A 23,620-nucleotide genomic window follows, 5' to 3' on the forward strand; every position below is an offset into this window, starting at 1 on the left:
AGGGCGGTGGAGGCTTCAAGAACCACACAATATGTGTGAAAGAGCCACAAATGGCTCCTGAGCCACAGTTTGGTCACCCCTGATCTACAGGATATTTGATTCCCCCCCCCCCCCCGCCGTTTCCTGCCCCAACGTCCTCCTCACTCAGTGCTGCTTTTTTCCACACCACATCTTCTTTGACTTGACTGGTTCTCCATGTGACTACTCAACATGCATTGCTGTTGCTATGGCAACCCACAATGGTCGCCGAGATCTGATCATGGTTTCGAGATCTGATCACCTTCAAGAGGGGTTTAGATAAAAATATGGAGCAGAGGTCCATCAGTGGCTATTAGCCACAGTGTGTGTGTATGTATAAAATTTTTTGGCCACTGTGTGACACAGAGTGTTGGACTGGATGGGCCGTTGGCCTGATCCAACATGGCTTCTCTTATGTTCTTATGTTGACATCTGTTGTATGGGCAGGCAGCCGCAAGTCAGTTTTGCTTTCAGCCTCCCGTTTTGGATTGTTTTAGATTTTTTTTTCCTCCTGTGGGGGTTCTATGGATTGGCAGGAATTGAAATGAGTACTTTTTGCTCTAACCATTCATCAGTGACGTCATGACTGCATTCTAAGATCTGTGCTCTTTTCTGAAAGTTCATAATTTTACCTAGCAACGACAACATTTGGCAGCGATTTGTGTCATTTCTTTTCTGCTGCTGTTCTCTTGGGTCAGGGGGCTGGCTCCCCGTATCAACGTATGCTCTCAGGATACAGGAACTGATGGAACCTTTATCTCCCCCATCCATTTTGCTTACAGCACTCCGCATATGGTAATGCTTTATTTCTGTCACTAGGTGGAGCTGCGGTTCTGTTGGTTTCAACACACACTGAATGATAGTAAACCCTACGGTAGAGGCCAGGAAGGGTAGAAAATCAACTTTATCTTTCCTGATGCTAAGAATTATCCTGTGAGGGAAACAGGAAAGGACGGAGGTAGAGAAAGAAAAGGAAGGAGAAAACTATAGAGTCACACAGACAAGGTTACATTCGGCCTGGCCTTTCCTCAAGCAACGTCTTGGGCTGGATGTGGATGCATTTCTAAGCATGTGAGGCCAACCTAGGGATGTATCATGCTTTATTTTGTTTCTTTACCACTTTGGAAACTTTTTCTCTGTGGTTCACTTACAACGTGATGTTCCTTTGGGGTCCCCCCCCCCCATCTGTTTTTAATTCCATATGCATTTTACAGGTTAGGTGGTCACATTCAAAACAGGTATTTAGGGTTGCCAAGTCCAATACAAGATATATCTGGGGACTTTGGGGGTGGAGCCAGGAGACTTTGGGGGGTGGAGCCAGGAGCAAGGGTGTGACAAGCATAATTGAACGCCAAAGGGAGTTCTGGCCGTCACATTTAAAGGGACCACACATCTTTTTAAATGCCTTCCTTCCATAGGAAATAACGAAGGATAGGGGCATCTACTTTGGGGGCTCATAGAATTGGACCCCCTGGTCCAATCTTTTTGAAACTTGGAGGGTATTTCAAGGAGAGGCGGTGGATGCTATACTGAAAATTTGGTGAGTCTATCTCAGACAACAGCACCCCCCCCCCCAGAGGCCCAGATACCCACAGATCAATTCTCCATTATTTCCTATGGGAATAAGTCTCCATAGGGAACAATAGAGTGCCCAGCAGACATTTCCCTCCCCTCCCCTGCTTTCTGATGACCCTGAAGCAGGGGGAGGGCCTCCAAATCGGGGGATCCCCTGCCCTCACCTGGGGATTGGCAACCCTATACTTATTGGCTGACTGTAAGAAATTGTTATGTCTTGTGGGAAAAGAAGAAGAAGATGATGATGATATTTGATTTATATCCTGCCCTCCACTCCGAAGACTCTCAGAGCGGCTCACAATCTCCTTTACCTTCCTCCCCCACAACAGACACCCTGTGAGGTGGGTGGGGATGAGAGGGCTCTCACAGCAGCTGCCCTTTCAAGGACAACCTCTGCCAGAGCTACGGCTGACCCAAGGCCATTCCAGCAGGTGCAAGTGGAGGAGTGGGGAATCAAACCCGGTTCTCCCAGATAAGAGTCTGCACACTTAACCACTACACCAAACTGGCTCTCCACTTTCTGGATGCATATTTCTTGATGTTTGAAAAGACACTTTCTGGATGCATATTTCTTGATGTTTGAAACTGGAGAATGCAAGTGGGGGCGAGGAGTTCTCATCTGTTTAATATTCCATGGAGCAGGAACAAAAAGGGATATTTGATATTCAGTTGCAGCCTAGAAATAGAGCTGCCTGGAGAAAAATTCCCTGTGCCTTTTATGTAGGCTTAATGGGATTTATTTTGCAAGATCAGGTTATTTACCTCCCTGACACAAAAAGATTCAGCTACCCATTTCTACAAATTAAAGTGACAGGACGTGAAAGGGACACTAAAGGGACAGCAGCCCTGCCATCAAGACATCCTATATATATATATATATATATATATATATATATATAAAAGCCCTTTCGTGGTGGCAAAATGGAGCACCCTGATTGGATGGGACTGTGCTGCATCAACCTTTGGCCCGTCAAACTATCAATCAAGGTCTGTTGCATTCCACTGGCTAAGGGTGGGAAGAGGATGGAAACAGCCACAGAAAGTCTTTCCCTAACTGGCTGAGAGCTCCTGGGTCTTCTCGGTGAGTGTGTAAAAGGACAAGAAGTGAGCAGAGCCCCTCTGTTTGTTTGAAGCTGCTCTGCTTTTATTTTCCTGTTGGTCGTAAGAAATTGGTTGAAATACAGCCGATGGTTACATTGATCAGTTCCGGTGTGTAAATTGCTCCAGTGAGTAAATTACCCCAGCGAGATCACAAAAGTGTGTGCTTGCAAACTGTGTTTATTTGGCTGCTTTGTGTGTGTGAGAGAGGGTGTGTTCACTTTCATTTAGTGGAAGTGCAGTCTGTTGCTGGGGGACAAGGGAATGAAGACTGTATTCAGGGGAATGGCATTGTATTTTTATTTGGGGGGGGGGATGGGAAAGTCTCCTTACTCCACCTCTAAAGTTCCCAGGTATTTTCTGAATTGGACCTGGCAACCCTACAGCCAAGCTTGGTTCTGTCAGTAAAAGACTGGGGGAGGATGATGATAATATTGGATTTATATCCCTCCCTGTATTCTGAATCTCAGAGTCATAGAGCGGTCACAATCTCCTTTACCTTCCTCCGCCACAACAGACACCCTGTGAGGTAGGTGGGGCTGAAAGAGCTCTTACAGCTTCTGCCCTTTCAAGGACAACTCCTACGAGAGCTATGGCTGACCCAAGGCCATTCCAGCGGGTGCAAGTGGAGGAGTGGGGAATCAAACCCAGTTCTCCCAGATAAGAGTCCGCACACTTCACCACTACCCCAAACTGGCTCTCAAGCAGCAAAAGTGGCAAGCTCAGGAAGTCAACATATTTATCTCCAAGCTAAATTTAAAAATATAGAGACCGGGGCATGCTGCCGTCGCAGAAAGACCTCCGGTGTTGCGTCAAGGCTTTTAGAGGAAACCTTTTAAGCAGAGTTCAATTTGTTTCTGAGTGAAATGCTTTTTAGATATTTGGAATGGACTAATAGAGAGCAATTTGTCCCTCCATCAGCGATGAGTAAAGCTTTCCAGTTGTTTAATAAAGCATTGATGAATAAGACCCAGGTTTTGTCATGTCAGGCTTTATTAAATAAGGAAACCTGGGTTTTGCATTGGCCCCGTATGCTGGAATGACGATGCATGGTCCAGCTTAAATAGGTTTGATTAGTGGCTGACCTGCACCGTTATGAAACACTGCTCTCCCTCCAGTTACATTTGTTTGGGCGTTTGTTCTTGTTACCATCATTTCCTCCAAATGTACCCCAAAACGGCTTACCCAACAATAATGGGATATGATTGAACAACACATTTATAGAAACACAATTCAGCTTAAAGAAACAAGAAGAAGAAGAAGAAGACTGCAGATTTATACCCTGCCCTTCTCTCTGAATCAGAGATTCAGAGTGGCTTACACTCTCCTATATCTTCTCCCCCCACAACACCTCGAGACTAGACTACTGTAATGCCCTCTACATGGAGCTGCCCTTGTCTCGGATCCGGAAATTGCAGTTGGTGCAGAACGCAGCAGCCAGGCTGTTATTGGGCCTCTCTGTATGGGAGCACATACAGCCAAGGCTGCGGGAACTGCACTGGCTGCCAATAGTATTCCGGATTCTCTACAAGGTGCTGGTTATTACCTTTAAAGCCCTATATGGTCTACCTTAGGGACCGTCTCTCCCCACATGTTCCCCAGAGGGTACTTAGAACCCGGTTCTCCCAGATAAGAGAGCTATGAATGAGCCAAGGCCATTCCAGCAGCTGCAAGTGGAGGAGTGGGGAATCAAACCCGGTTCTCCCAGATAAGAGAGCTAAGGCTGACCCAAGGCCATTCCAGCAGCTGCAAGTGGAGGAGTGGGGAATCAAACCCGGTTCTCCCAGATAAGAGAGCTGTGGCTGACCCAAGGCCATTCCAGCAGCTGCAAGTGGAGGAGTGGGGAATCAAACCCGGTTCTCCCAGAGAAGAGAGCTAAGGCTGACCCAAGGCCATTCCAGCAGCTGCAAGTGGAGGAGTGGGGAATCAAACCCGGTTCTCCCAGAGAAGAGAGCTATGGCTGACCCAAGGCCATTCCAGCAGCTGCAAGTGGAGGAGTGGGGAATCAAACCCGGTTCTCCCAGATAAGAGAGCTGTGGCTGACCCAAGGCCATTCCAGCAGCTGCAAGTGGAGGAGTGGGGAATCAAACCCGGTTCTCCCAGAGAAGAGAGCTATGGCTGACCCAAGGCCATTCCAGCAGCTGCAGGTGAGAGGAGTGGGGAATCAAACCCGGTTCTCCCAGATAAGAGAGCTAAGGCTGACCCAAGGCCATTCCAGCAGCTGCAAGTGGAGGAGTGGGGAATCAAACCCGGTTCTCCCAGATAAGAGAGCTAAGGCTGACCAAAGGCCATTCCAGCAGCTGCAAGTGGAGGAGTGGGGAATCAAACCCGGTTCTCCCAGAGAAGAGAGCTATGGCTGACCCAAGGCCATTCCAGCAGCTGCAAGTGGAGGAGTGGGGAATCAAACCCGGTTCTCCCAGAGAAGAGAGCTATGGCTGACCCAAGGCCATTCCAGCAGCTGCAAGTGGAGGAGTGGGGAATCAAACCCGGTTCTCCCAGAGAAGAGAGCTCTGGCTGACCCAAGGCCATTCCAGCAGCTGCAAGTGGAGGTGTGGGGAATCAAACCCGGTTCTCCCAGAGAAGAGAGCTATGGCTGACCCAAGGCCATTCCTGCAGCTGCAAGTGGAGGTGTGGGGAATCAAACCCGGTTCTCCCAGAGAAGAGAGCTCTGGCTGACCCAAGGCCATTCCAGCAGCTGCAAGTGGATGTGTGGGGAATCAAACCCGGTTCTCCCAGATAAGAGAGCTATGGCTGACCCAAGGCCATTCCAGCAGGTGCAAGTGGAGGAGTGGGGAATCAAACCTGGTTCTCCTAGATAAGAGTCTGCACACTTAACCACTACACCAAACTGGCTCTCCAGGACCAGCCCTAGACTGCCTGGCACTCTAGGCAAGGCTAGCTTCTGGTGCCTCACAATTGCACTGATAACATCCCTGAGACTCACATGGGGGGCTCCCAATCTGGTGTCCCCAGAAGGCCAGGACCCCAGGCAATTGCCTCATTTGCCTAGTGGCAGGGCTGGCCCTGAGCACATCCCAGGCTGATCCTGGTCCCAAAACAGGCCCCGTGCTGCAAACCGTGGGCTAAGCGCCAAGGGCTGTGGTAAGGTTGCCTTGCCCAGCCTGAAACCAGTAGGAGACCGAGAGTGCCTAGAAGTGATGTCACGTGTAACGAACTGCCTCAAAGTACTCCACAGACGGGGTAAAGTTTATATGAGGGTTCAATTCTTTGCAGAGCCTGGGAGCCTTGAATGACAGGCTGCTCTGAGCATAGAATCATGGAGCTGAAAGGGACCTCCAGGGTCATCTAGTCAGATGGTCATCTAGCCTCTGTTTAAAAAAGGGATGGGGGGGTGAGGAGAGAGGGAGAGCCTGCTTCAGCGGGGAGGGTGAGATGTTCTTATGAAGGCTTCGGCTTGTGTGCCCTGTTGTTGGCCCTCCAGAGGAACTGGCTGGCCACTATGTGAGGCAGAATGCTGGACTAGATGGGCCATTCCTCTGATCCAACAGGGCTCTTTTGATGTTCTTATGAAGCCTTCAGCCTCTCTGCCCTGTTGCTGGCCCTCCAGAGGAACTGGTTGGCCATTGTGTGAGACAAAATGCTGGACTAGATGGACCACTGGTCTGATCCAGCAGGGCTCTTCTGATGTTCTTATGAAGCCTTCAGCCTCTCTGCCCTGTTGTTGGCTGCCCAGAGGAACTGGTTGGCCACTGTGTGAGACAGAATGCTGGACTAGATGGACCACTGGTCTGATCCAGCAGGGCTCTTCTGATGTTCTTATGAAGGCCTCGGCCTGTGTGCCCTGTTGTTGGCTGCCCAGAGGAACTGGCTGGCCACTGTGTGAGACAAAATGCTGGACTAGATGGACCACTGGTCTGATCCAGCAGGGCTCTTCTGATGTTCTTATGAAGGCCTCGGCCTGTGTGCCCTGTTGTTGGCTGCCCAGAGGAACTGGCTGGCCACTGTGTGAGACAGAATGCTGGACTAGATGGACCACTGGTCTGATCCAGCAGGGCTCTTCTGATGTTCTTATGAAGGCCTCGGCCTGTGTGCCCTGTTGTTGGCCCTCCAGAGGCTGGCCACTATGTGAGGCAGAATGCTGGACTAGATGGGCCATTCCTCTGATCCAACAGGGCTCTTTTGATGTTCTTATGAAGCCTTCAGCCTCTCTGCCCTGTTGTTGGCCCTCCAGGTTGACCACTGTGTGAGACAGAATGCGGGACTGGATGGGCCACTCCTCTGATCCAAGAGGGCTCTTCTTATATTCCTAATAAATGAATCCGAAGCATTCGGAAATCCTGCAAAAACTAAAGCTGGTAGCATAAGCATCAGTTCCCCCCACCCCCATCAATATCCATGTTCAAAACACATTTTGGTATGACTATTTTTAGATGGAGCTTGTTCCTTAAATATTTTTTTTCCCTCCGGTCTCTGAGGAGACAGCTCCTTTCTCGAGCTATCTCACTGTCATGCCTTGCTATAATTACATTTTTTAAGTCGTTGCAATCTCTGGGCCCGTCTTTCGCTGGCCCTGGCCAAAATCGGTCCTCGCAAAGATGGCACGCTCAGGGACACTCCAGCAACGCTGCCTCATTTTGACAGCTCCAGCTGCCCCAAGATGCCATCAGGGTCTGCTGGAGGAGGCCTGAGAATCCTTTGCCAGCCATCTGGCAGTCAAGGGGTATTCTGAGAAGGGGAACGTGTGAGGGTAGGTTGAGCATCTGCTGTGCTTTTTGGAGTGGAAGGAGCCATTGGTTGCCCATGTGCAAACCCCACAAGGACTGGGCATCTGCTTTAAAGTGAGGATATTCTCGGGGCTGCAAATGTTCTGCTGTCCCTGAGCCCCCGCTCTGTCCTCATTCACAGACATTTTTGCTAGGACTGGTTCCAGGTTTTGGAGTTCCCTGGGATTCCCTCCTCTCTTCTGCCCACCACAAGACCTCACTGGTCTGCCTAAGTTTGGTGTAGTGGTTAAGTGCGTGAATTCTTATCTGGGAGAACCGGGTTTCATACCCCACTCCTTCCACATACACCTGCTGAGGTGACCTTGGGTCAGCCACAAGTTCTCTCAAGTTTGATCTGAAGAAGAAGAAGAAGAATTGCAGATTTATACCTCGCCCTTCTCCCTGAATCAGAGATTCAGAGTGGCTTACAATCTCCTATGTCTTCTCCCCCCACAACAGACACCCTGTGAGGTGGATGGGGCTGAGAGTGCTCTCACAGCAGCTACCCTTTCAAGGACAACTCTTGCGAGAGCTATGGCTAACCCAAGGCCATTCCAGCAGGTGCAAGTGGAGGAGTGGGGAATCAAACCCGGTTCTCCCAGATAAGAGTCCACACACTTAACCACTACACCAAACTGGCTCTCAAGAGCAGTTCTGGGAGAGCCCTCTCAGCCCCACCTACCTCAAAGAGTTTCTGTTGTGGGGATGGGAAGGGAAAGGAGATTGTAAGCCACTCTGAGACTCATTTGGCTAGTGAAGAGCCAGGTATAAATCCAATCTCCTCCTCCTCCTCCTCCTCTTCTTCCTCTTTCGAAAGCAGCCTTCATGCCACTGTACTCCTCTCCCCAAACCCCACTCTTCTCAAGACCCACCACTCAAATCTTCAGGTATTTCGCCACCCAGAGCTGGCAACCCTATCTCCCCTTCACATCTGATCAGGCCTGATTCTGCCCTTCAAAGGCTCTAAAGAGAAACGTACTATTCAGTGCAAGTGCAATAAGCAACCAAAAGAAGAAGAAGAAGACAACTGCAGATTTATACCCCGCCCTTCTCTCTGAATCAGAGACTCCGAGCGGCTCACAATCTCCTGTATCTTCTCCCCCCACAACAGGCACCTTGTGAGTTGGTTGGGGCTGAGAGGGCTCTCACAGCAGCTGCCCTTTCAAAGACAGCTCTTCGAGAGCTCTGGCTGACCCAAGGCCATTCCAGCAGCTGCAAGTGGAGGAGTGGGGAATCAAACCCGGTTCTCCCAGATAAGTGTCCGCATACTTAACCACTACACCAAACTGGCTCTCTAAAGGGGAAAGTGCTTTTTTAAAAAAAATCAGAATAGAACAAGTTAATTGCAATTTTTAAAATTAGATTTTTTAAAAAAATCCTTAAATGATATTTACTAGAGTTTTATTCGAGGGAGGGTTTTTCAACGTGTTCCAGCTCCTCTGTCTGAAGAACAAGTTTTCTGCGCTTTTGATTATTTATCCATGTGGGGAAAACCGAGCGTGGAAGCTGAAAGAATTTGTCAGCAGATGGCCAATAACCCCGAAATGTGGCTAAATTATGACCGTTGGCAAAGAAAGATATGTGTAAGCTTTAATGAGCAAAGGATCTCCTAGGTTCCTTAATTGATTTCCAGTTACGCCAAACCTCCTCAGTGGGACCGACAGTCATGGTTCTGGGACAATGGTCGCTTTGTGAAATCAGGACGGGAGACTATAGTCAGAATGGCGGGGTGCGTCTTCATCGTTTAGGGCAAAGCGATGAAGCGGTAGTGATAAGGCCGTGCATCCTCAGATGACCTGGGTTTTGTTGCTGCTGCTGCTGTTAAAAAAATATAAGCCAAATTGGAAAAGAATCACCGAAAAATAGTCTATGGAGAGAGAGAGAAAAAAAATCTGTGAAAAATAACTAATGCAAGTAATAGTCAAATCTCAGTCACAATTCATAGGAAAACTCGATAATTTATGAAAGAGGTCTAAAAGACCACAACAGTTTCTTATATATCTTCACAGCACGCCCAGGTGTTTACAGGTAAGTTTTACAAGGACAGAGTGCTGGTGTAATACTAGAATAAGGTCCTCAACATTTCCAAGTTCCAAGAGACCCTCAGCGTGGATAGCCAGTGGTGTTGAATATGAATATATATGAAGCTGCCTTCTACTGAATCAGACCCTCAGTCCATCGAAGTCAGTATTGTTTACTCAGACTGGCAGCCACTCTCCAGGGTCTCAAGCTGAGGTTTTTCACACCAACTTGCCTGGACCCTTTTTAGTTGGAGATGCCGGGGATTGAACCTGGGACCTTCTGCTTACCAAGCAGATGCTCTACCACTGAGCCACCATCCCTCCCCTAATGAAGGGAGGGAGGGAGGGAGGGAGGGAGGGAAGGAAGGAAGGAAGGAAGGAAGGAAGGAAGGAAGGAAGGAAGGAAGGAAGGAAGGAAGGAAGGAAGGAAGGAAGGAAGGAAGGAAGGAAGGAAGGAAGGAAGGAAGGAAGGAAGGAAGGAAGATATGAAGCTGCCTTCTACTGAATCAGACCCTCAGTCCATCAAAGTCAGTATTATCTACTCAGACTGGCAGCCACTCTCCAGGGTCCCAAGCTGAAGTTTTTCACACCTACTTGCCTGGACCCTTTTTAGTTGGAGATGCAGGGGATTGAACCTGGGACCTTCTGCTTAGCAAGCAGATGCTCTACCACTGAGCCACCATCCCTCCCCTAATGAAGGAAGGGAGGGAGGGAAAGCAGGAAGGAAGGAAGATATGAAGCTGCCTTCTACTGAATCAGACCCTCAGTCCATCAAAGTCAGTATTGTCTACTCAGACTGGCAGCCACTCTCCAGGGTCCCAAGCTGAAGTTTTTCACACCTACTTGCCTGGACCCTTTTTAGTTGGAGATGCCAGGGATTGAACCTGGGACCTTCTGCTTACCAAGCAGATGCTCTACCACTGAGCCACCATCCCTCCCCTAATGAAGGGAGGGAGGGAGGGAGGGGAAGGAAGGAAGGAAGGAAGGAAGGAAGGAAGGAAGGAAGGAAGGAAGGAAGGAAGGAAGGAAGGAAGGAAGGAAGGAAGGAAGGAAGGAAGGAAGGAAGGAAGGAAGGAAGATAGGAAGATATGAAACTGCCTTCTACTGAATCAGACTCTCGGTCCATTAAAGTCAGTATTGTCTACTCAGACTGGCAGCCACTCTCCAGGGTCTCAAGCTGAGGTTTTTCACACCTACTTGCCTGGACCCTTTTTAGTTGGAGTTGCCGGGGATTGAACCTGGGACCTTCTGCTTACCAAGCAGATGCTCTACCACTGAGCCACCATCCCTCCCCTAATGAAGGAAGGGAGGGAGGGAAAGAAGGAAGGAAGGAAGATATGAAGCTGCCTTCTACTGAATCAGACCCTCGGTCCATCAAAGTCAGTATTGTTTACTCAGACTGGCAGCCACTCTCCAGGGTCTCAAGCTGAGGTTTTTCACACCTACTTGCCTGGACCCTTTTTAGTTGGAGGTACCTGGGATTGAATCTGGGACCTTCTGTTTACCAAGCAGATGCTCTACCACTGAACCACCGTCCCTTTTCATCTTCATCGAGGCGTGATGTTGGACCGCCCACCAATAATTTCAATACAGGTTTTTTACAGTGTCCAGCATGATGTCTCAAAAGTGGAGAAAGTGGAGGGTCTCTTCAGGACGTCTTTTAGACCTTTTTCGATTGAGTTTTCATATGAATTGCGACTGAGATTTGACCATTACTTATATTAGTTATTTTTCACGGATTTTTTTTTCTCTATCCTTTAAAAAAAAATAAAGCAGATCTTGATCAGGGGCCGTGGATGTGGCTCCCTAGAAGAGCCTCTGCCTTGCACAGGAGGTTCACTCCTTGGCACAGGAGAGCAACATATGGTTCTTTCACGCATATTGTGTGGCTCTTGAAACCCCCCACCCTACTGGCCAGCTAAGAGAAGGAATTTCTCTCTTTAAATCATTTCTCCAAGCCAAGCCAGCCAGCAGCTTGAAGAATGCATTTAAAATTTAAGTTGCTTTCTTTCCACCTCCCTCCCTCCCTCCTTCCCTCCCTCCCTCCCTCCCTCCCTCCCTTCCTTCCTTCCTTCCTTCCTTCCTTCCTTCCTTCCTTCCTTCCTTCCTTCCTTCCTTCCTTCCTTCCTTCCTTCCTTTGACATTCATGGGGAGGGATGGTAGCTCAGTGGTAGAGCATCTGCTTGGCAAGCAGAAGGTCCCAGGTTCAATCCCCGGCATCTCCAACTAAAAAGAGTCCAGGCAAATAGGTGTCAAAAACCTCAGTCTGAGACTCTGGAGAGCTGCTGCCAGTCTGAGTAGACAATACTGATTGGGGAGGGATGGTGGCTTAGTGGTAGAGCAGCTGCTTGGTAAGCAGAAGGTCCCAAGTTCAATCCCCGGCATCTCCAACTAAAAAGAGTCCAGGCAAATAGGTGTGAAAAACCTCAGCCTGAGACTCTGGAGAGCCGCTGCCAGTCTGAGTAGACAATACTGACTTTGATGGACCAAAGGTCTGATTCAGTAGAAGGCAGCTTCAGATGTTCATGTCTTATGGCTCTCAAACATCTGACATTTATTCTGTGGCTCTTACATTAAGCAAGGTTGGCCAGCCGTGCCTCAGCATCTCCAGTTAAGAAGGACCAAGCAGTAGGCAATGTGTAGGGTTGCCCGCTCTCGGCTGGGAAATACCCACAGGTGGATTCAGGTGACTGGAGGGCATTAAATAGGCTTGCCATTCCCCAATTGGGGGCAGGGAATCCCCGGTTTTGTGGGCTCCTGCTCACGGCCGGCCAGGTGGTCCGTGGGAGGAAATCTGCCCCCCAACAGCATTCTGCAATGTGCCTCTGTCACACAGAAACTTGCCTAGATTCACAGGAGCTCACAGCAGCACAGCTCCTGAACTTTTCTGAGGGTTCCCCTCCTCCTCCCCACCTCCCTTGTCCATTGAATAGTAGGTGCAGCTGCATAACAATCCCTGGATTAGAAGAGCGGGCAGCCAGCCAGCCACCAGGGGCTTTGCCACGCCCCCCAGCAGCCCTCATTAACCCCTGGAGAAGCCCGCGCCACCCTTTCTCTACTTCTTATGTGATTTTGGTTGGCAGGTGGCTTGCTGACCTTTTGTGGGGGGGTGGCCAAGGAGAGCCCCAGGTGAGCGAGGCCTGCCTGGGCTGGCTGGATCTCTAGCCAGCCCAAGCAGGCCTCAATCTCCCAGGGCTCTCCTTTCTTGCGTTGGGTTGCTTTTGGCTGTGTGTGGGGGGGGCATATGCTAATGAGCTCCATCACCTGTTTTTCTACAAAATGACCTCTGTGCAGAAGTGACATGGGCATGCAGGGGGCAGCGTTCTGGTTTTGAGCCAAAACTCCATGGTTTGAGGACAATTTTACCATAGAGTTTTGCCCCCGAAGCAGAATGTTGACCCCGACATGCCTACATCACTTCTAGGTGATGGCAGCACATCAGAGGCGATCCTTCCGGTTCCTGGAATGTCCCCCCCACCACTCCCACCAGCTTCTCGAATTTATTGGGCAACTCTAGCATGGAGGTGAGTCAGCAGAGGCCCCGGCCAGGCTATATCAATTATCTGGTCCAGAATTCTGCACAGATTTTGCCATTGAAGAGTGACTGTGAAAGTTCAGGAGACAAGCAGATCCCAAGGCGCTACAGTTTTTGACAAGGGAAAGCTGATAAGCCTGGGGTTGGACCTCTCTGAGAACCAGTTTGGTGTAGTGGTTAAGCACATGGACTCTTTTCTGGGAGCACCGGATTTGATTCCCCACTCCTCCACTTGCACCTGCTGGAAGGGCCTTGGGTCAGCCATAGCTCTTGTAGGAGTTGTCCTTGAAAGGGCAGCTGCTGTGAGAGCCCTCTCAGCCCCACCCACCTCACAGGGTGTCTGTTGTGGGGGGAAGAAGATAAAGGAGATTGTAAGTTGCTCTGAGTCTCTGATTATTCAGAGAGAAGGGCGGGGTATAAATCTGCAGTCTTATTATTATTATTTCACCAAGATCTTTCACTCCGAATGTTCGAGTGGAAGGAATCAGTGAAGGACAAGATGCTTGCTGTCTGGATCTAAGATGCCACATTAGGCTTGCCAATCCCCAGGTCTCAGCAGGGGTTCTTCCACTTTCCCAGGCTCCTTCCCGCCCCCAGTCAGCAGGCCGGGGGGGGGAAAGCCTGCTCCCATAGCCCCCATGTGACTTTCCACCTCCGGAAGCTTCAGTCTCCGATTGGAAAGGCTTCCTCTTGGGATGGTGTGTCTGTGTTACTTTGAAGAAGTTGGCAGCAACTCGTGAGTAGAGAGGCCAATCCCTCGCTTCAGAGTCGCCAGAAACGGGATGGTGGGGGGGAGGAAATGTCTGCTGGGCACTTCATTATTCCCTATGTGGAGATCGGTTCTCATAGAGTATAATGGGGAATTGATCTGGATGTATCGGGGGCTCTTGGGGGGGCTGTTTTTTGAGGTAGAGGCACCAGATTTTCAGTATAGCATCTAGTGCCTCTCCCCAAAATACCCCCAAAGTTTCAAAATGATTGGACCAAGGGGTCCAATTCTGTGAGCCCCAAAAGAAGGTGCCCCTATCCTTCCTTATTTCCTATGGAAGGAAGGCATTTTAAAAGATGTGCTGTCCCTTTAAATGTGATGGCCAGAACTTCCTTGGAGTTCAATTATGCTTGTCACAGCCTTGCTCCTGGCTCCACCCCCAAAGTCCCCAGATATTTCTTGAATTGGACTTGGCAGCCCTACGCCAGATACTTCAGAAGGTGATTCCTGTCCCGAGCATGACAAAGCCTAAGTTATCCACTTTGGAATCTCATTGATTTCAACAAGAGAGACCATTGAATTTGACAGGGGGGGGAAGCTGGCTTTCCATTCAAATCAGCGGTGCTTAAAATGCACCACATCAAATTAAACAAAATATTAATCCGGGAAAGGCAATTTGAAAATCGGCGTGGCTTTGTAGCATGACAAGGTTTATCAGGGTTGAAGGCTGGCTGACGGATGAAATTTTGGCAGGTTGGTTGTAAACAGCTTGAGAGGCTGCCTGGAAGCAGGAGATAAGATAAGAGGGGTCTCTCGATCACGGTGAGATGCCTTTTTTTGTGGGGCAGGGGAGGGGAATGCAAAATGGAAAGGATAAGCCTGGGGAGATCTCTTTCCTGGGAGTGATGACGCTACAGGGCATTGCAGGATGAGGTCCTGGAAGACCAGCTAAGATGCTTCAGAGAGGCAGTTTGGTGTAGTGGTTAAGTGTGCAGACTCTTATCTGGGAGAACCGGGTTTGATTCCCCACTCCTCCACTTGCAGCTGCTGGAATGGCCTTGGGTCAGCCATAACTCTCACAGAGTTGTCCTTGAAAGGGCAACTCCTGGGAGAGCTCTCTCAGCCCCACCTACCTCACAGGGTGTCTGTTGTGGGGAGGGAGGGAGATGAGATTGTGGCTGCTCTGAGATTCAGAGTATAGGGCGGGATATTCTTCTTCTTCTTCTTCATGGTGGGTGGGGGAGAAATGGAAAGAAAGGAGACGCTATGCGCCAAAGGCATAAAGGTCTAAACAACAGCTCCCTTGTGGTACTTCCCTTCCCTTCCCCTGCCAAGCCAACATAGGCCTCCAGAGAACCATTTCTCTCCTTAAAAAACCACCCATGTTTCAAAAAGATTGGACCAGGGGGTCAAATTCTATGAGTCCCAAAGGAAGGTGCTCCCATCTTGCATTATTCCCATTAGAGGAAAGGCGTTTAAAAGGAGCCTGGCCCCTTTTAAACGTGATGGCCAGAACTCCCTTTGGAGTATAAAAGCAATAAAGGTAATTTAACATTTAAAAAAAACTGTTTAAAAAGAAAAAAGGAACTTATACTTCTTTATGGTTATTACCTCATTCAATTAATGATCTAATATATTACTAAATTAAATCATATTATCTATCTTAATATAATCTTTTAAGAAAGAACAAAATATTTTCTCATACTCTCATTTTAACTATCATTCTTGTCTCAGTAAATTAAAAATAGCTGATAAACAAATTATCCATTATCAAATTTCACCAAGTGTCCTTTCACTCTCCAATGTTCTTCCACATAGTTCTGAAACTTTCGCCATTCATTATTAAATTTTTCCATATCAAGTTCCTTTAGTGCTCTTGTTAATTTGTCCATTTCACTCCAGTGCATAGTTTTCATAAACCAATCGCATTTTTCTGGAATCTTATTCTGCTTCCACAACTGCACATACAATGTCCATGCAGCTGAAAGCATGTACCAAAGTAATGTTCTGTCTTGCTTCGGAAAATTTTCTATTTGTAATCCCAACAAAAAGATTTCTGGTGCCTTCTTCACTTTGTATCCCAAAATCTTTGACATTTCTTGCTGGATCATTTGCCAATATTGTACAGCCCTTTCACAAGTCCACCACATATGGTAGAAGGACCATTCATGTTTTTTACATTTCCAACATCGATCAGACATCTGATTATTTGTTTTTGACAGTTTTTTTGGTGTCATATACCATCTATACAACATTTTGTAACAATTTTCTTTTATGTTATTACGTGTCAATATTTCCATAGAGTTCTTCCACAAATATTCCCTTTGTTCCATCTGAATTTCCTTGTTTATATTAATTGCCCACTTTATCATTTGAGATTTTACCACTTCTTCCTCTGTAGACCATTTCAGTAACAGTTTGAGATCAATTTTACATCCTCTTGAGATCAATTTTACATCCTCACCAAACAGCATTTTCTCCATTTCTGTTTGTTCTTGTCTTATTCCTTCATTCCTAATATCCTGCTTCAGCAGACTTTTAATTTGTAACCATTGAAACCAATTAAATTTATAATCCAATTCTTCCACTGATTTTAATTCTGCTTTGCCTCCTTGTATTTTTAACAATTGTTTATATGGTAACTATTTCTCTTCCTCAATATCCGAATATAACTTTATTACTTCTGTTGGCACAATCCACAGCGGTTTCCTCTCATCTCCATATTTTTGGTATTTCAACCAAGTTTTAAGCAAACTACTTCTTACATAATGATGTGAGAAAAAACCATCCATTTTACTTTTCCCATAGCACAAATATGCATGCCAACCAAAAACCTTTCCATGGCCTTCTAATGTTAATAATTTTCTGTTTAATAACACTATCCAATCCTTAATCCATACCAAACAAACTGCATCATGATATAGTCTTAAATCCGGTACTTGGAAGCTTCCCCTTTCTTTAGCGTCTGTCAGGATCTTCATCTTAATTCTTGGTTTCTTGCCAGCCCATATAAATTCCGAAAGTTTCCTCTGCCATTTTTGAAATTGTTTATCTTCTTTCACTATTGGTATAGTTTGAAACAAGAACATTATTCTTGGTAATACATTCATTTTTATTGCCGATATTCTACCCAAGATAGACAAATTCAGCTTATTCCATTTTTGTAAGTCCACCTCAATTTTCCCCAAAGCTTTTCATAGTTGTTTTTAAATAAGTCAATATTCTTTTTTGTAATTTCTGCTCCTAAATACTTTACTTTAGAGGCCACTTCACAGTTTGTTAAATTTTGTAATTCCATCTGCTTAGATTTTGACATATTTTTACACAAAATTTTTGTTTTCTCTTTATTTACATAAAAGCCTGCCAGTTCACCATATTCTTTTATTTTTTGGAGCAGCAATGGTGTAACTTGAGTTGGGTTTTCGTTTATAAACATTACATCATCTGCAAACGCTCTATATTTGTAAGAAAAGCCTTTTAATTTCAAACCTTCTACTTATCTTCTTGAACTTGCATAAGCAGTATTTCCAGCGTCATTATAAATATCAAGGGGGATAGAGGGCACCCTTGTCTTGTTCCTTTACAAATTGCTATTTTCTCTGTCAAATCTGCATTTATAGAAAGTCTTGCTTGTTGGTCAGTATATATTGCCTTTACCATTCTAACAAAGTCTTCACCCAATCCCAATTTCTCCATTTCTGCAAACATAAAGTCCCAATGAACATTGTCAAAAGCTTTCTTTGCATCAGCGAAAAGCAAAACTACTTCTTTTTCAGGATGTTTTTCATAATATTATATTATATCTATTACAGTTCTGATATTTTCTCTTAATTGCCTTCTGGGGAGAAACCCTGCTTGTTCCTCTTTAACAAAACTATTCAAATGCTTCTTCAGGCGTTCTGCTAAAATTCTAGCATATATTTTGTAGTCATTATTTAGCAATGAAATTGGTCTATAGTTTTTTTACATTAGTCACATCTCTGTCTTCTTTTGGTATCAACGAGATTACTGCTTCCTTCCAAGTATTAGGTATCTTCCCATCTATTCTTATAATGTTAATCAGTTTCTGAAGTTTTGGAAGTAGAGTTTCTTTAAGAACTTTATAATATCTTGCTGTAAAACCGTCAGAACCCGGAGCCTTCCCTGGCTTCATTGAGTTAATTGCAACTTCAATTTCTTCCTTACCAATTGGGTCGTTTAAGATCTTTTTCATATTGTCTGTTAGGGGTTTAACATTAATTTCCTGTAAATAGGCATCTGTTTTCTCTTTTTCCCCCACATGACTTTTATACAAATTTACATAATACTTATAAAACTCTCTTTTGATTCCTTCCTGGTCAACAATTTCTTTGTTGCCCAAACTAATTTTATTAACAATTTTATTTTGCCTTTTTCTTTTCATTTGCCAGGCCAAGTATTTTCCAGCTTTATTTGCACTCTCAAAAGATTTTTGTTGAAGCCTTTTTAAGTTCCATTCTACTTCTTTATTTAACAAGTGTCTTAGTTGGTCCTGTAGAATTCCAATTTCTTATAAAATCTTCTTTTTCCCCAGTCTCTTTATAAGCTCTCTCTCCTTCTTAATCTCCTTCTGTATGTCTGTCATTTGTTTCTCTTTAGCTTTTCTGTCTTTATTATTCAATGTGATTAAAATACCTCTCATCACTGCTTTATAAGCATCCCACACCGTTTGATATTGAATGTCCTCATTTTCATTTACTTGGAAAAAGGCTTTAGTCTCTTTTTGCAGAGATTCTACTACCCCATCTTTCTGCAGTAAATCTTCATTTATTCGCCATCTTAAAGTCCTTTTGGTAGGTTTCGCAGACCACATTATTGAATTATGCTCTTATTTTCGGAAGAATCTCTATTTTTTTGTTGTAAGTCCCAATTTTTTTGTACTCCATAACTTATCAATCCTTGAGAAAGAGTTATGTCGAGCTGAGAAGAAGGTATAGTCTCTAACTGTAGGATTTTTCTCCCTCCAAATGTCTACAAGATTTTCTTGCTTGGCTAATTCAAAAAAAGACTTTGGTAGTTTACCTTCATTATGCTTCTTCCCAGATCTGTCCAAAATATTTTTAATTGTACCATTAAAGTCTCCCATTAACATGATTTGCTCATATGTTTCTTGATCAAGTTGCTGCATAATGTCCGCCCTGAGACACTTCGGTGAGAAGGGCGGGATATGTCCACTAAATTAATTAATTAATTAATTAATTAATTAAAAAAAGAATCTTTTGCTTCATTAGGAGCATACAGTCCCAATAGCAAAGTCTTCTTGTGGTTCATCATCACTTGCACTGCAATAGATCTACCATCATCATCCTTAAAAATCAATTTTGGTTCCAATTCCTGTTTTACATAAAAAACCACACCTCTTTTTTTCTCCTTAGCCAGTGAAAAAAATTCCATACCAAATTGCTTATTCTACATATATTTGCAATCCAATCGTTTAATATGTACTTCTTGTAGACAAATTATGTTACATTTTTGCTTCCCAAGCCAATGAAAAGTTGCCTTTCTTTTTTGTGGTGAATTAAGTCCATTTACATTCCAAGATAATAATTTGTAATCCATCATGGTTTTCTATTTTAATCTGAACCTCCAAATTCTTTATTCTCCACCAAAAACTTCTCCATCTCCTGAGTGCTTGTAGTGGTAATCCTCTTCCCCTTGTATTCAAAAACCTATCCTTCTGGGAGAATCCATCTATATCTCATTTGACTCTCTCTCAATTGCTCAGTCAGTTTTTTATATAATCTTTTGTCACTTAAGACTTTCCTTGGTAATTCTTTCATAATTCTAACATCACTGCCTTCCACAAACAGCTTGCCCTCATACTGTTTACTGAGAATCCTTCCCACCAAGTCTCTTGTTACACATCTCACTACCACATCTCTTGGTAGTTTATTTTTCCTTGCATATTCTGAATTGACCCTGTAAATATAGTCATAAAGGTAATTAGTCTCCTCAGGATCATCTCCAACATATTCAGCAATAATTCTTATTATGTATTCCCTTAAATCACCGTCCTTTTCAGGCACACCTCTCAAACGTATCTGATTTTCCATTGATTTGCAATCCTGCAATACTGCTTTGTCCTTCAATTTTTTAATAGTGGAATCCACTGTATTAATTCTTTCATCATGGTCTTTCACTCTCTCTTCCACCTCTTGGATTTTTTTGAATACTGATTTAAACTCTTTACTGAGAACTTCTATATCTTTTTTTTAATTCCTTCTTACAATCACTTATAGAACCTTTAATCAGTTTAGACAATCTAGCTTCCATGGCATCCATCTGTTCTTTTTTATCAACCTTTTTGCCCTCTTCTAGTGTCTTGGCTCTTGTCTGTAATGGTTTTTGGGCTGACATTACTGCCTTCCCATTATAAATATAGGCTTTACAACTGAAGTCACCAAGTTCTTTTTAAATGGTCTAGTCTTATAGATTAGGGCATGCCCTTTCAGAAAAGCCCAAAATCGCCATCCTCCTATGCCCCTGGGTCCAGATATTAATTTTTTAAAAGTTATAATTTCCCAAAATGGTGCTCGATGTTTCTCTATGGTTTAGTCCTAGAGGGGCTTAAAAAAACCTGAAGTTTTCCCTTCCCTTGATGGCCTCTTCCGCCCACACTGCCACAAAGTCTCGTTGTCTATGGTTGTGAAGTCTCACAATGTTCCCAGATGTCATTTCCTGTAATGACTTGTTAATCTGCCGTTCTTCCACTCTCGGGGGGGAGTGACCACAAAAATTCCAAACAATATCAGCTTTTGCCTTTTTTAAGCCTTATATCTGTTTAACTCAGTCCAAGATTTCCCCCTCCTACTACTTCTTTATTATTACAAGTTGTTTATGTGTCCAGACCTTCGTTTGCCTTCGAAATATTTCCCAATTTAATGACCCCAGATATCCTCTATAGACATTGGAAGCGGTCCTTCTCTGGAGACTCTTCAAAGACAAAAAGAAACACCCCCCCTCCCGGGATTTCTTGTTAGCCAAAGTACCTCTCTTCAGAACTTTAAGCATATCTTGGCCATCATCTTGCCTAGATGATGTAGACAGCAGGTATTAAAACACCTTCTCTTTCCAGAGTAGAGGGTCTGGTGAGCTCCCCCACTGGAAAGCTCATCAATTCTCCAGGAAATCCAAACCGGAAGTCGAGTTCAGTCATGCTTGTCACTTCCTTGTTCCTCGCTCCATCCCCAAAATCCCCAGATATTTCCTGAGTCAGACCCAGCAACCTTACCATGACTAGGTAAGTTGTGTGGCACAGCTATAGCCCTACAGGCAACAGAAAGCCTGGCATTGGATCCCAGAAGTCCTAGCTGTGCCACTGGCTGCCCTTCCATCATATGTTGAGAGATCCCTTCTCATCAGTTTGGTGTAGAGTTGCCAATCCACAGGTGAGGGCAGGGGATCCCCTGGTTTGGAGCTCCTCCCCCACTTCAGGGCCATCAGAAAATGGGGAGGAGAGGGATATGTCTGCTAGGCACTCCATTATTCCCTATGGAGACTGATTCCTAGAGGGTATAATGGAAAACTGATCCATGGGTATCTGGGGCTCTGGGGCACCAAATTTGCAGCATAGCATCCAGTGCCACTCCTCAAAACACCCTCCAAGTTTCAAAAGGATTGGACCAGCAGGTCCAATTCTATGAGCCCCAAAAGAAGGTGCCCCTGTCCTTCATTATTTCCAGTGGAAGGAAGACATTGAAAAGGTGCGTGGTCCCTTTCAATGTGATGGCCAGAACTTCTTTTGGAGTTCAATTATGCTTGTCACAACCTTGCTCCTGGCTCCTCCCGCAACGTCTCCTGGCTCCACGCCCAAAGTCCCCAGATATTTCTTGAATTGCACTTGGCAACCCTAATTTGGTGTAGTGGTTAAGTCTGCAGACTCTTATCTGGGAGAACTGGATTTGATTCCCTACTCCTCCACTTGCAGCTGCTGGAATGGCCTTGGGTCAGCTACAAGTTCTCTCAAGGCTGTTCTGCTCAAGAGCAGTTCTGGGAGAGCTCTCTCAGCCGCACCTACCTCACAGGGTGCCTGTTGTGGGGAGGGGAAGGGAAAGGAGATTTGTAAGTCGCTCTGAGACTTCTTTGGCTAGTGAGGAGAAAGATATAAATCCACTCTTCTCCTCCCCCTCCTCTCCTCCATCTTTCCCAGGGTCAAGGTCATGGATTGAGGAGATCTGTCCTTCTCATTTCTTGGGAGCTGTTGAAGCTGGGTCGGGCGATCGCCTCACCTGCAAAGAAGCCTGCCGAAACTAAAAGCAGGGAAGGAGTGTGGGTGGGGCGGCTTCAAAAGGAGTTCAGCTGAGGTGTGTCCTCCTGGGAGTACCAAATCTCCTCTCCCCATTTCAAGCCTCGCTTTATGAGCTGTAAACACCAGGGTGACTGAACGGGCTGGCTTTAGTGATGGTAAGTCCAGAGTTCCTCTGAAGTCTGTAGGAGACTAAAGGTGATGTGAAGAGATAGATCTAGTCGGAAAGATATCGGGAAGACTTCTTTTGGATTCCGGGATGGAATTCTAACAGGAGCTCCTTTGCATACACACCCCTGATGTAGCCAATCCTCCAAGAGTTTACAAAAAAAGAGCCTTGTAAGCTCTTGGAGGATTGGCTGCATCAGGGGTGTGTGGCCAAATATGCAAAGGAGCTCCTGCTAGAATTCCACCCCGTCTGGATTCAAGAATCTTGTCAAGTAGAAAAGTGGTTGTCTTAGTATTTGGGGTAAGGAAGACTTCATGGGGCCTCCCGGAGCCTCAGAGGTATCAGCCACAAAGTTGGTGAGTTCAGCATGGCATTTGCAACCATTATTGTTCATTCGGGGAAAATATTTGCATGCTTTTACCATTTTAGTTGTCTTTTTAGTTTCAAAATAGAGAGACTGGGGAGTATTACAGTGCCGTTGGTTTTGACATATCATTCTCTTTTTGCTTATTTAACGTTAGGGTTGCCAATCCCTAGGTGGGGGGCAGGGGATCCCCTGTTTTGGAGGCCCTCCCCCTGCTTCAGGGTCATCAGAAAGCAGGGGGAGATGTCTGCTGGTCACTCCATTGTTCTCTATGGAGAGCAATTCCCATAGGATATAATGAAGAATTGATTTGCGCATATCTGGGGCTCAGTGTGTGTGTGTGTGTTGAGACAGAGGCACCAAATTTGCAGCATAGAATCTGGTGCCTCTCCTCAAAAGACCTGCCAAGTTTCAAAAAGATTGAACCAGGGGGTCGAATTCTGTGTGTTCCAAAGAAAGTGCCCCATCTTCCATTATTTCCAATGGAAGGAAGGCATTTAAAACGTGTGCAGTCCCTTGAAATGTGACGGCCAGAACTCCCTTTGGAGTTCAGTGATGCTTGTCACAACCTTGCTCCTGGCCCCACCCCAATACATCCTGGCTCCACCCCCAAAGTCTGCTGACTCCACCCCCAAAATCCCTAGGTATTTTTTGAATTGGACTTGGCAACCCTGTTTAACTCGTATCTTTGTATTTTCATATTTTGCATCCCCATAGGGGAGAAAGATACTGAACTTGATAAAAGGTTACCGTGATGGAGGTTGACAAATTTTTGTCCAGTATGTTGGGAAATGTAAAGAGAGAAACATCGCTCTCTCCTGCATTGCTAGAACTTGTGATCGCTCTATGCAAACTAGCTGGCAGTGAATACAAGGGAGGTTGCCAAAGTATTCATCCATAAAGGAGCCTCCCCAGTGCATCTTTGAATGAGTTACTGCTCCCACTTTGCCCTTCTTCAAGAAATTTTCTGCTATGGGCAAATAAATCAACTATTTCTGTACCAGGTGTGAGAGGAATTGTTTTGGCAGGATTACAAATCCTCAGAGCACTCTAACATCTTAAATCTCTGCATGAGTCACTGTTCTGGCCTTCCTTCCTTTGAATTAAGAATAGTGACTCACGAAGGGTCTGCTCCTCTGAGAAT

General features: G+C 45.6%; 1 protein-coding gene and 1 non-coding gene across 13 annotated transcripts in view; one reads left to right on the top strand and one right to left on the bottom strand.

Moving 5' to 3' along the window:
* Positions 1 to 23,620, top strand: part of DLG2 (discs large MAGUK scaffold protein 2) — a 1,647,444-nt gene that overhangs the window by 1,349,933 nt on the left and 273,891 nt on the right. The window lies entirely within an intron of this gene.
* TRNAS-GCU (transfer RNA serine (anticodon GCU)) lies at positions 10,051 to 10,125 on the bottom strand. The gene has a single exon. It is a non-coding gene; the product is annotated as a tRNA-Ser (tRNA).

This window comes from Heteronotia binoei, chromosome 3, assembly GCF_032191835.1.
Source record: "Heteronotia binoei isolate CCM8104 ecotype False Entrance Well chromosome 3, APGP_CSIRO_Hbin_v1, whole genome shotgun sequence".
Taxonomy (NCBI): Eukaryota; Metazoa; Chordata; class Lepidosauria; order Squamata; family Gekkonidae; genus Heteronotia; species Heteronotia binoei.